Source organism: Sus scrofa, chromosome 4 (assembly GCF_000003025.6).
Source record: "Sus scrofa isolate TJ Tabasco breed Duroc chromosome 4, Sscrofa11.1, whole genome shotgun sequence".
NCBI lineage: Eukaryota > Metazoa > Chordata > Mammalia > Artiodactyla > Suidae > Sus > Sus scrofa.
Genome location: NC_010446.5, coordinates 23,325,176 through 23,338,835, shown reverse-complemented (window position 1 = coordinate 23,338,835; position 13,660 = coordinate 23,325,176). Strand labels below are relative to the sequence as shown.

Sequence of the window (13,660 nt, the reverse complement as noted above, 5' to 3'; positions counted from 1 at the left end):
TACAGGGAAGTGTGAAGCAAACTACAAGGAAAGTCCAAGAAGAAAAGGAGAGACAGAAAAAATATTGTTAAAAACTATGGCCAAAATTTTCCAAAACTGATAAAATCTATTAAGCCAGAGATTCAAGAAGTTCAGTAAAATGGGAGTATGACCAAATAAAGAAAACCACACAATGGCACATCATTATCAAATTACCAAAAACAAGTGCATCAGTCAGAGAAAAAAAAAATGATTTTACTGTATAAAATGAGTCAGTGTAAAGACTGGTCACTGATTTCTCATCTGAAAAAAATCCAAGCCAGAATGCAATAAATGGACATATTTATACTCTTGAAGAAAAAAAAGAAATCAAACTAGAATTTTACATCCAGTGAAAACATCTTTCCAAAATGAGGGCAACGTGAAAAACTTTTCTGACAAACAAAAGCTGAGAGGATTTGTTTTGTTTTTTTTTTAAAAAAAAGGGGAAGTTCTTCCCATCAAAGGAAATTGACCTCACATAAAAACTAGAACCTATACAAAAGAGTAGAGAGCACTGGAAATGATAAGTATATAAAAGACTTCTCTTTTTTAATTTTTAAATTTGATTTAAAAACAAAAAAGTAACAATATATTGTTATAACATGTAAAAAGAAATTGCACAACAAAAATAGTACAAATGATGGAAGAAAGATAAGTATTGTACATTATGTCTTTTAGTACAAATGAAGAGTTATAATAATTCTAGACTGTAACAAGGAAAAAATACATAGAGTATAACCTAAAGCCATTATTAAAATATAGATAATAAAACAAAAAAAGAACAAATAACCCAGTGGAAAAGATGGATAGAATACTAAGCAGTACTAAAAATAACACTTAAAATGGCAATAAAGGTAGGGGGAGAACTAAAGTGAAAGGACAAATGAAAAAGAAATAGCTTGATGGTAGGCAAATCCGATGTTATTAATAATAATATTAACTATAAATGATCTGAGCACTCTAATTATAGGTAGAGATTGAAAGATCAGATTTTAAAATAGCAAGACCCAATTATACGATGTCTGTAAGAAGCATACTTTAGTTAATTGCATCAGGTGCCACAACAATACACCACAGCCTGGGTGGCTTAATCAACATTTACGTTCTCACAGTTCTGGGGGCTTCGAGTCTGAGATGAAGGAAATAAAGGTAGTTTTTGGTGAGGCTTCCCCTCCTGCTTACAGGTGGCCCTCTTTTCTCTGTGTTCTCTCACGGCCTATCCTGTTCACTGAAGAGAGAGCACTTTGGTGTCTCTTCTCATTTTAATTAGGACTAAACAGTCCTATCAGATTAGGGACCCACCTTTTTGATCTCATTCATTTTAATTAACTCCTCAAAGTTCTTATCTCCAAAAACACTGGTAATTAGACCTTCAACATATGAGTTTGGGGAGAATATCATTCAGAACATAACAGACACATACATTCAGAGTAGAAAAATGAAAAAAAAGTATATCACATATTCAATAATCACAGGAAGGATGGTAAAAATAATACTAGATAAAGTGGACTTAGGGGAAGGAATGAGTGATTTTTAAAAAGGGGCACTCATAAAAACAAACTAATAAATTCATAACAAATATAAGTGTATATACACATAATTAGCTTTAAAAGAAATCAAACAAAAATGGACAGAAATTACTAAAAAATAGATAAAATTACAATTTTAGTTGGAGATTTTAATACCTCTCACTGGAAATTAAGAAAACTAAAATTCAGTAAGCTATAGAAGACATAATACTACCAACCAAATTGGCATCGATAATAATTATAGAAGACTACATCATAACAATAGGCGAAAACATATTCATATCAAATGCACTCAGAACATTCCATTAGTGGAATCATAGGCTGCACCATTAAAAATATTAATACATTTAAAAGGATGAAATTGTGGAGTAAGTTATTTGATCACATGGCATTATATTAAAATTTAATATCAGAAATTTGGGAAATTCCCAATTATTTGGAAGTTAAGAATATCATTTATTAAAATCTTGGGTTAATAAAGCAAGCATGAGGGAAATCAGAAAATATTGAGAACTGAATAGAAAGAGGGGCACAAAACATCAATATTTGTGGGATGTAATTAAGCAGTTCTGAAGTAAGTAGATGGAAGATAATAGGGCAGATGAGATAAAAATAAATGTAATAGAAAACAGAGATAAAATCAGTGAAACCAAATGATAAATATTTATAAAGATCAATAAAATTAGTAAATCCTAAACCAAGTAAGAAAAACAAAGGAGACTCAACTTACCAAAATTACAAATGAAAGAGGGGACATCACTAGAAGTAATCCTACAGACATTAAATGTAATTAGGAATTTGAATAATTACTTTCTGCCAATTAGTTTGAAAACAGATTAAATGGACACATATCCTAAAAGATGCAAATTACCAAAATTGATTTAAGAAATAAAATGTCCAAATATACTTAAATCTTTTTTTTAACTGAATGTGTAATTAAAAAGTTTCCTACAAAAATTTCAAACCAGGAGTTTCCACTGTGGCACGGGGTGGGGGGGGTTAAGGATCTGGTGTTGCCACAACTGCCACATGGGTCAGATCTGTGGCTTGGATGCAGTCCCCGGCCTGGGAACTTCCATACACCATGAGTATGGCTGACAAAGAGAAAATAAAACAAAACCAAAGTCCAAGCCAAGTGGTTTTAGCAGTAAATTCTTTCAAACACTTAGGAAATAAATAGCATCAATTCCTAAATTAAATTTTTCAAAATGTAATGACAAAGGGGCTTTTTGACTTCTCTGAGGCCAGCATTATACTGATACCAAAACCAGGAAGAAGCTTACTAAGAAAAATAATTTGCAAAAACTCAGACCAAAAATCCTTTAAAAAATTAGTAAAATCAAACAGTGCATATTAAACTTTGACAGGAAATAGATATTAAAAAGATTTATTGATTAAGTAGAGTTAATTCTACAATTGAAAAGCTTTTTTTTTTTTTTTTTTTTTTCTTTCTTTTTACCGCCACACCTGTGGCATATGGAAGTTCCCAGGCTGGGAGTCAAACTGGAGCTATAGTTGCAGGCCTACACCACAGCCACAGCAATGCCAGATCCAAGACGCCCCTGTAACCTCCACTGCAGCTTCAGCAATGCTGGATCCTTAACTCACTGAGCAAGGTCAGGAATCAAAGCTGAATCCTCACAGACACTATGTTGGGTTCTTAACCAGCTGAACCACAACAGGAACTTCTCAAAGATTATTTTAACATTCAATAATCAATTCTGCTACACAATTTAAAAAATGAATGACTGTTTAAATTCTAGCATTAATCCTCTGAAGAATTGAAAAGATGATTAATAAGCATTTAGTATTAAACATTCTATATTAACTAAATAAAAATATGTCCAAAGATATTGATAGAGTAGAAAAATCCTCTGATCAAATACTTTTGTTTGTTTGTCTTTTCTGGGGCCAAATCCGAGGCATGTGGAGGTTCCCAGGCTAGGGGTCTAATCAGAGCTGTAGCCGCTGGCCTACACCACAGCCACAGCAACACCAGATCTGAGCCACATCTGCGACCTACACCACAGCTCACGGCAACGCGGGATCCTTAACCCACTGAGCAAGGCCAGAGATCGAACCCGCAACGTCATGGTTCCTAGTCGGATTCGTTAACCACTGCGCCATGACAGGAACTCCTTAAATATGTTAAAAGAGAAAAAAAGCAGAAATATATACTAGTATATTTTTTTTAAAAAAAAGACAAAACTACAAAAATAGCAAATCTTAGAAAAAATGAGTTATATAGGAAAAATCTAATTCCAATAAGTTTGGGCATTTTTAGCAACATGGATGGACCTAGAAATTACCATGCTAAGTGAAGTCAGTCAGACAATGAGACACCAACATCAAATGTTTTCACTGACATGTGGAATCTGAAAAAAGGACAAAATGAACTTCTTTGCAGAACAGATACTGACTCACAGAGTTTGGAAAACGTATGGATTCCAAAGGAGAAAGATTGGGGGGTGGGGAGATGCCGGGGCGGGGGTTTAGGATTGAAATGCTATAAAATTGGGTTGTGATGGTCATTGTACAACTATAAATGTAATAAATTCATTGAGTAATAAAAAATAATAATTCCAGTAAGTTTGAAACATAATCCACGGACAGCTACAAACATAGCTTATCTTTTAAAAGTTTACTCAAAATGAAATAGAAATTTAAATAAAAATTAATAATTAATTGAATCTTTAATAGAAATTTCTCCTGAAAGTCAACTCCAGGCCCATGTACATTTACATATGAGTATAGCAAATTAGATCACTTAAATATTATACAAACACTCCAGGTAATAGGAAATGAGGGTTTCTCATCATATTATGAGATTAATATAACCCTGATATCAAAACTAGAGAGAGACATTTAGAGAAAGAAAAAGTCTGGACCAAGCTCCTCTATGAATATCATTGCAAAAAATATTTTTAAAAGTTAGTAAAATAAATTTAATGAACTTGTGAAAAAGGTAATACAGGAGTTTTCTTTGTGCCTCAGTGAGTTAAGAACATGACATAGTGTTCCTGAGGATGTAGGTTCAATCCCTGGCCTTGCTCAGTGGGTTAAGTATCTAGCGTTACTGCAGTTACTGCATGCTGCATAGGTTGCAGATGCAGCTTGGATCTGGTATTGCTGTGGCTGTGGTGTAAGCCTGTGATGCAGCTCTGATTTGACCCCTAGCCTGGGAACTTCCATATCCTGCAGGTGTGGTCATAAATGGATGAATGAATGAATGAATGAATGAATGAATAAGTAAAGATAATATGCCCTGACTGGAATTTTCTCTAAAAACATTAAAATAGATCTCAATATAAGAAGAGATGTATCCCATGATAGTATAAGTAGAATAAATTTATTAAAATATCAATTATTTCAAAGTTAACAATAGGTACGATCAAATTCCAATCAAAGTGCCAACAGGTTATTCTTAAAAAACTTGACAATCTTATTGAAATGATTTGGAAATTTAGTTACATAATTATTTGGAAAATTTCATGTAGTTTATTTGGAAATTTATTAAGTGGACAAAATAGTCAAGATACCTCTGCAGAAGAAGAATAAAGGAGTGGCTTTTGCCTACGAAGAATTAAGATTCAGTTTATGCTAGATTAATTAAGATAATTTGACATTAGTTCAGGAATAAAAATTAAACAATGAAACATTATAAACAGCCCAGAAATAGTGTCAGGAATAACCATATGCAGAAAAGCAATGGCTTTGTAGATCACTGGAGAATGGAAAAAAATTATTCAATAATATATGAAAAATGAAATTAAATTCTTAACTCAAGCCATATATAAAAATCCATTCCTAGTTACTTAAAGACTTAAATGTGAAAGATAATTTTTTAAATTTATTTTAAAGCCCTGTTTAAAACAACATAGAACAAGAAAGAACAAATAAAACAACACAAAAACCACACTTCCTGAATCATATCTGCCTTTCATCAAGGGGCATGAGAGTTGGAAGGACCATCATTCCCATCCTCACAATTGAAAAGAACTGACCTAACTTCAAGTTCAAAACTCTTTTAGAACCCATTGGACACTAGAGTCATACATCAACCAGTCACCCCTATATAAGGACAGAGGAGCACCTGCAAAGAAAGAAGGTATGCAAGCACTCATTTACCTGGATGAGATACAACCAAACAAGAATTTAGCAAGAACAATCAATGAATTGCTGAAAGGTGAGAGGATTCTGTTAGGACTGGTTGAAGCACTGAAGTGTTCATCAACTGGGAGTGTTTGCACACTCTTAAGAAAGAGCCCAGGTGCCATCCCGGGGTGGGGGGGATGCGGTGGAATAGCAACCATGAAAGAGAAGCATGAAATTTCCCCTAGTCTCTTTTCCCTCTCTCCCCTATAAAAGTCTTAATTTGTAAAGAAAAAGTATTAAACACTGATGTTCTTAGGGCATGACTATCCATTCCAGCTAAGGAGAAGAAACAGTGAGAAAAAAAAAAAAAAAAAAAAAAAAAAGTCCTATTTCTGGGGGAAATAAAGAACATACACTGAGCCCAAAACTAAAGCTGGGGGAAGGCAGGAAAAGTAAGAAAATCACATGGCTGAGACCCAAGGACATGGTATATGCTACCAGGATTGAGCAAATGATTAAATATATTGTGGACAATGAGAGCCCGCTTTCTCAATTATCAATGTTGGTGTAAGAAATTACAAATAAGAAAAGACATCAGAGCTCTCAGTATGAGCTCATGGTTTTAAATATGTGTGCAGTAGAAACGAGGAGAGAGATGAGCCTACACGCAAGCCTATGTGTGTACATACATGTATTTAGTAGTTTTCTCTCTTAGGAGCTTCTAGAAGCAATGACACCTCAAGAGCATTGAGCATATCTAGCATACAAATCTTGATTTCTAAATGCCATTCAACAATAAAAGAAACCCAAGCTGCATGGAAAATTGTCTGATTCTAAGGTTGGGGCAGAGGAAAAAAAGATAATCTTGTGTAAATCTTGAGTAAAGAAGAACTCAAAATGTGATGGGAATTTGTTGAAAAGATATATGAGCAAACTTGAAGTAGTTCCAAAAGGCTATATTTTGGACAAGGAGAGCAATACAATAAATAATGATAGTGACAGACTATAATTCATAAATAAATAAACATGAATCTATAGTGACATAAATATTTGGAAAAAATAAATAAATGGAGGACACATTTTTCCTATAGTAGAAGCCCAATTTATAAATGTAAAAGTAATCATGGAAATAAAAAAAAATTGATGAATAGTACAGTAATAATTGCTGCAGACAAAAATCATTGACAGAAGTTGGAAATTAGCAAGTGAAAATATGGTGAGACTACATATCTTCAACATCTCAGAATATCTTCTTACACGATACTTAGTAATTATAAAGGGGAAAATAGTAATTCAGTATAAATAACCTGAGAGACATGATCTTGCCCAAATTATTAAAGTTAAAATCATCAGTAATGAGACATATATACTTATGTAATTAACGGTATCATGTACTAAAAATGTCAAGTCAGAGCTTTTGTAATATTCTTGCTAAAAATGCACGACCTCCGTCTCTTCAGGAGAAAGCAACAGAAAAACGCAACAGAGACAGTTTACAGACTAACTGGCCAGAATTTTTCAAAAGTGTTAAGGTCATGAATGACACTGAAGAACTGTCTTATATTGGAGGATAATAAAGCTTTCACATATAAATGTGATGTGGGGAGTTCTCATCTTGGGACAGCGGAACCGAATCCGACTAGGAACCATGAGGTTTCAGGTTTGATCCCTGGCCTCGCTCAGTGGGTTAAAGATCCGGCGCTGCTGTGAGCTGTGGTGTAGGTCACAGAGCCGGCTCGGATCCCGCGTTGCTGTGGCTCTGGGCAGGCTGGCAGCAAAACTCCGATTAGACCCCTAGCCTGGGAATCACCATATGCTGCAGGTGTGGCCCTAAAAAAGCCAAAAAGACAAAAATCAATCAATCAATCAATCAATGTGATGTGGAATACTGGATTAGACTTTGGACAAGGAAAAAGAATATTAGTGGGACAATTGATGATATTTGAATAAGGTGTGTAATTAGTTAATAGTATTATGTTAAGGTTAACTTGCTGACTTGAAAAATTACACTATGGTTATGCAAGATTTATCTGGGGAAGATGGGTGAGATACATGGAAAATCTGAGTACTAATTTTGCAACTCTTGTAAGTCTAAAATTATTTCAAAACAAATCTTTAAAAAACTTGATAAATTTAATTATAATAATAAATATAAGTACATATTTTAATATATAAATAATATATAATATAAATATATAATTGAATATTATGTATATTCTGATAGCTCAAAGACCACATAAAAATTTACAAAATAAAAGTATTTTCGGATTAATTATAAAATCTAGCTTTATGGTGTTTAGAAAGAAATGAACCTAAATTATCTTGTCATAGGAGAGTTGGAGATAAAGGTATAAATACAAAGTATTAGACAATTACTATTAAAAGAAAGTTAGATACATTTACACGTACATATAAAAATGACTTAAATGAAAAAGAAATTAGGGATATAGAAGGCCACTACTTAGAGGAAACCTCCATCTGAAAGACATAAAACTTATAAATGTGTAGTAACCTAAGAATTAAGTAAACATTTTGAAAGGTTTACTCAATAGGATATTAAGTAACTATTAAAATAACTAATATAATCAGTATATTAAAATTTTTAGTGTTAACAATATCATGCTCAAAGAAAAACTACTTTATAAATTGAATGTGGGATTTCCGTCGTGGCTCAGTGGTTAAGGAATCTGACCAGGAACCAGGAGGTTGCAGGTTTGACCCCTGGCCTTGCCCAGTGGGTTAAGGATTTGGCATTGCCGTGAGCTGTGGTGTAGGTTGCAGACGCGGCTTGGATCCCTCGTTGCTGTGGCCCTGGCGTAGGCTTTGGCTACAGCTCCGATTAGACCCCTAGCCTGGGAACCTCTATATGCCACAGGAGCGGCCCTAGAAAAGGCAAAAAGACAAAATAATAATAATAAATTGAATATAAACTGAGATTACAACCATGTAAAATAAAGTTTATGCAAGGAAAATGTTAGAAGGAAAGAGGAATTCAAATATGTGTGAATTTTTTCCTTGCTTATATTTTTCCATATTTTTAAAATTTTGTTTAACTATGTATTGGAAATAGTCCTTTTTTTTTTTTTTTTTTTGGCTTTTCTTTTTTTTAGGGTGGCACCTGCTGCATATGGAAGTTCCCAGGCTAGGGGTCTAGTCAGAGCTGCAGCTGCTGGCCTGTGCCACATTCACAGCAACGCCAGATTCAAGCCACATCTGCACCCTACACCACAGCTCACAGCATCCCCGAATACTTAACCCACGTAGTAAGGCCAGAGATAGAACTCACGTCCTCATGGATACTAGTTCAGTTCCTTACCACTAAGCCACAAGGGGAACTCTGGAAATAGTTCACTTTAAAATAGTCATTTTAAAGAATGTTTTAAATACGCTTGTGTTACCAATATTTGTTGGATTACTGCTAAGGCTTGAGGAAGGGAAAAGCATATGACTGACTCTCTTTAGATGGTGTTTATGGCCTAGAAGGAAACAATACTCAAATTGCAGTTAAAATACTAGAAAATGTTGGAGTTCTCATCATGGCTCAGTGGTTAAAGAATCTGATTAGGAACCATGAAGTTGCAAGTTCGATCCCTGGCCTTGCTCAGTGGGTTAAGGTTCCAGGATTGCCCTGAGCTGTGGTGTAAGCTGCAGACGTGGCTCAGATCCTGCATTGCTGTGGCTGTGGTGTAGGCCAGCAGCTACAGCTCCGATTAGACCCCTAGCCTGGGAACCTCCATATGCCATGGGAGTGGCCCAAGAAATGGCAAAAAGACAAAAAAAAAAAAAAAAATACTAGAAAATGTGGAGTTTCCCTGGTGGCACAGAGGGTTAAGGATTCAGTTTTGTTACTGCAGTAACTCGGATTACTGGCGTAGTAAGGTTTCAATCCCTGGAACTTCCGCATGTATCTGGAACCACCAAAAGCAACAACAACTACAACAACAAAAAAGCTAGAAGATGAAATTTCTTGTCAAATTAGTATAGAGAAGCGTTCCAAAAATGCAAGAAAGAGGCAGGGAAGTTATGTTTAAAAGGTGAAAACAAAGCAGTCTAACATTTGAACACATCCAAAAGAAAGTAATTTTTTCCAGTCAAGTCTGTGTTAATGCATACTGTTTGTTCAATGTTCTGGCAAATTATGAGCACTTGGGGAAAAAGAGCCCTATTATGTACTGTATCTATAATTCTCATTTTCTCCATTAGAAGGGACTCATAATCCAACTTCTCTTTGATTCAGTTGAAGAGTACATACTTTTGTTGCTGTTTATTCAAGTACATAGAATCTTCCAGTATTTTCAAATATTGTGGATTAAGGTACAGTCAGTCCTATGTATCTTCAAATGATAATAATAAACTTCTTCCTTAAAAATCTTGGGGGTCCAATAACTGCTCTGTCGCAAAAGCCTAACACACGTAAGGTATATGATAAATATTCACTGAGTAAGTGAATAAATGGAGGCAGAAAAAAATCAAATGCACAAGATTTAGTGTAGTGTCTAGGGTACTATTAATGAAATTAAAATTCACCAAAAAAAGAAGAGGACAAGAAAAATTTTCTGATGAAAGTAAAATGCAAACCAAGTGGTCATTTTAAAATAAAAAGAAATCCAACCTTGATTTTATTAAAATTTAACCTTTCCTCTAAATTTAGTAGAAGTCAATAGGTCAACCCATGGTTATTGTTTGAAATCTACACTGAAAAGAAGTTAAGAAAATACTATTTAAAAATTGGCATATGATTCCATCAATTTGAGAATTTGATTACTCTTATTCAAAAAATCTGTAATAAAATATTTTTGTGATATATTACTCAGTGGGAAATTAAATAATTCATTTCATGTCAATGGATTTATATATATCATTTAATAAATTTAATAACTATGAATATAATCTACTCCCATATTCTACCAACAGCCATATCATCCTACATTCGGACATGAAAATTTTGTCTCATTTTAAGTATGTCCAAGAACAGAGATGTCTCACATTCTTTAAGAAATCATGTTAAATCCAGCTTGGGCCTCTAGATCCCTTTATAACTTTTTTCAAATTCTCTATTGCATTAATTTATTTTTTAAAATAAAATTTTAAATTAGTTCCATAAAGATAAAAAACAAATAGGCTTCAGTCTCAAAGATTCTTCTTGTTGCTCTTCTACGTACTTGCTCACTTCCCCTTCAACCCATGCAAAACATTTTCAAAATTTAACTAGTGTTTTGCACCTGGAAAATACAGGCATGCATGGAGAGTGGGAGGAGAATTCAGCTGACAGGTTTTAAAATAGAGTTCTCAGTTGTGGAAGGTTTTGTTGTTGGAGAAAGCTGGAATCTTCCCCTTCTGGTCAGCAAAGCAAATTAGGATGGTGTTGAAATTATATCTGTCTTGTCATCTCCCTGGCAGGACACCTCTTGATAGGGCCTTCTGTTCCTCCCATTTCTTGGCAGCCTCTGCCTTTGGGATGTCTGGAAATAATGGAACTTTCAAGACTAAATAATGGAGCCTGGCAGAGCTTCTGTAGTTCTTACTTAAAGATCTAAATCATATGGTTGCATCAGGTCATTTAAAGTAAACTTAAAGCACTTGAATTGAAGCTTGAAATATAACTGCTCAGCAATAGAATTCAGTTTTGTCAGCTCTCCCTGTGATGGCAATTTCATCTAGAAAACAGCGGATCACAGGATTTCGTTAAACGTATCCTGTTGCTTTTAAAGTATATGATGCTTCACACTTTAGGTAAGAAAAGATAAAATATCCAGACAGATGATTTGGTACCCATCATTGGAAGCAGATGCATGGTTTTTAAATGTGGCAAGCAACGCAGATCTGCCTGTATCTGGTTTTGCTCTATCCTTCACTGACTTGATCTGAGTAGGAGCTCTCGCTAACTTCAGAAAGAACACTACATCTTTGACTCCAGAGCAAACTCCTGTATGCAATTCCACAGGGCACAGAGCAAAACAGGAATGTGTTTTGTACTTTTCAGTGTCAGTATGATTCATGTAATCTGCCCAAATACGTGTTCTCTGAGTGCTCCACCACTTGAAAATTTTTGTATTTCCCTTGATGAGGTCTCAATTTTATTGCTTGTGTTTTTGTAGGCAACAGATTCAAGTAATGCCATTTTTGTAAGCACGGGTGGACCTCATTCAAGCCTTGCTTTTGTTAGTTCTGTGTTAGTCGTGAAAAAAATATGATGGTATAAACTGAATCTCAAAAATATGCTGAGTGAAAGAAGCCTTACACAAAAGAGTTCATGTTGAATGAGTCCATTTAGATGCAGTTCTAGAACAAGCTAAACTAATCAATGGCAAAGTACAGGGGACCCTCAGTATCTGCAGGAGATTGGTTTCAGGACCCCTGCAGATACCAAAATCCGAGGGTGCCCAGATCTTTTGCATAAAATGGTGTAGTATATTCATATAGGCCACGCACATCCTCCTGTATATCTTAAATCATTTCTAGATTACTTATAATACCCAATGCAAGGTAAATGCTATGCAAATAGTGGTAATTGCAATATAAATAGCTGCCAGCACATGGCAAATTCAATTTTTGGTTTTTAGAACTTTCTGGAATTTTTTTCGGATATTTTCATTCTACAATTGATTGAAACCAAGGATGTGGACTCTACAGATGAGAAGGGCCAACTGTATTCATAAAGCTTTATGAGTGGGAAAGAGATACGCGTTCTGATTTTTTTCAAAATATTTTCATTTGCAAATTTACCTGAAATAATAGCTAATATTCAAAAGGCATTCCTATTTGCAGATATGATTTTTCAGCTAACAGGGATCAAATTGGAGCTATAGCTGCCGGCCTACATCACAGCCACAGCAATGCCAGATCCAAGCTGTGTCTCTGACCTACACTGAAGCTCACGGCAACACCACATCCTTAACCCATCGAGCAGGGCCCGAGATCAAACCTGCATCCTCATGGATACTAGTCAGGTTTATTACCACTGAGCCACAGTGGGAACTCCAAGGCATCTTAATTTAAATTTTTTTAAATTTTCTGTCAAACACGAATTCACCCAACATAAAAGTTCCCATTGTAATCATTTTAAAGTATACAATTCAGTGACATTTAGTACATTCACAATGTTGTGCCAACATCACCAGCATCTAGTTCCAAAACTTTTCCTCAGCCCAAAGGGAAATCTTGTACCAACCGATTAAGCAGTCACTCCCTATTCTCTCTTATTTTTAAATGCCTCTTTTTACTTTCACTTACATATGTATTAAGTGACCATGTTTTCAGTACCTCCTATATCCTGGCACTGTACAGGTGGGCAGAGATAGCATGGTCCCAGAGAGACCCACAGGTCCCTTTTGAAGGCTCTTCCCCTGCCTGCCCCAAGGTAAGGCATTAAATAGAGGGTGTTTCCAATAAGTTACATAAAACTGCAATGTTTGTTTTCTAGCAACACTTTTAAAAATAATCTTCCTTTAGAAGGCAAATTTTAGAAACACAGACTTTCATGAAAAGTTTTCCATTTACTTTGAAAGAAAGACTTTGAAGTGTTTTGACAAATTATTTAGCGGCATCAGCGAAGGAAAGGGAATCAGGAACTTTTGATTCTATTCCTGTATACCAGTGGCTTTCCCATGTGGGTTTAGGCAAATCACTTACTGTTTGCTGTGTTACTTCTTAGGGTGTTCTTTCTCAGAATGAGTAAAACAGTTCAATATTCTGAATTGGAGGTGATGTACAGAATATATACATTGCGGGATTTTATGCAACAATGGTAATAACCTACTTTCTGAATGACTGCGAGAGGCTCGGTCTTTCTCAGCGTGACCTTTTTGCCTAGTCTCATCAGCATCCATGCAAATAATGTTAAAAGAGCAACATTTGACAAGTGCTGATCATAATCACACACAAAACAAGATTCTACACACAACTTTAATGAGCAAGAGAATGGTCATATTGCCAGGCCCGTCCATACGCATGGAAAGAATCAAAGTCGACACACACACACACACACCCATTTTTCTCAAATTTCCCAGCTCAGT

General features: G+C 35.0%; 1 long non-coding RNA gene across 1 annotated transcript in view; it reads right to left on the bottom strand.

The window, feature by feature from the left end:
• The window catches only part of LOC110260234, an 81,436-nt gene that overhangs the window by 43,945 nt on the left and 23,831 nt on the right, over positions 1 to 13,660 (bottom strand). The gene's annotated exons all lie outside the window — the stretch shown is intronic.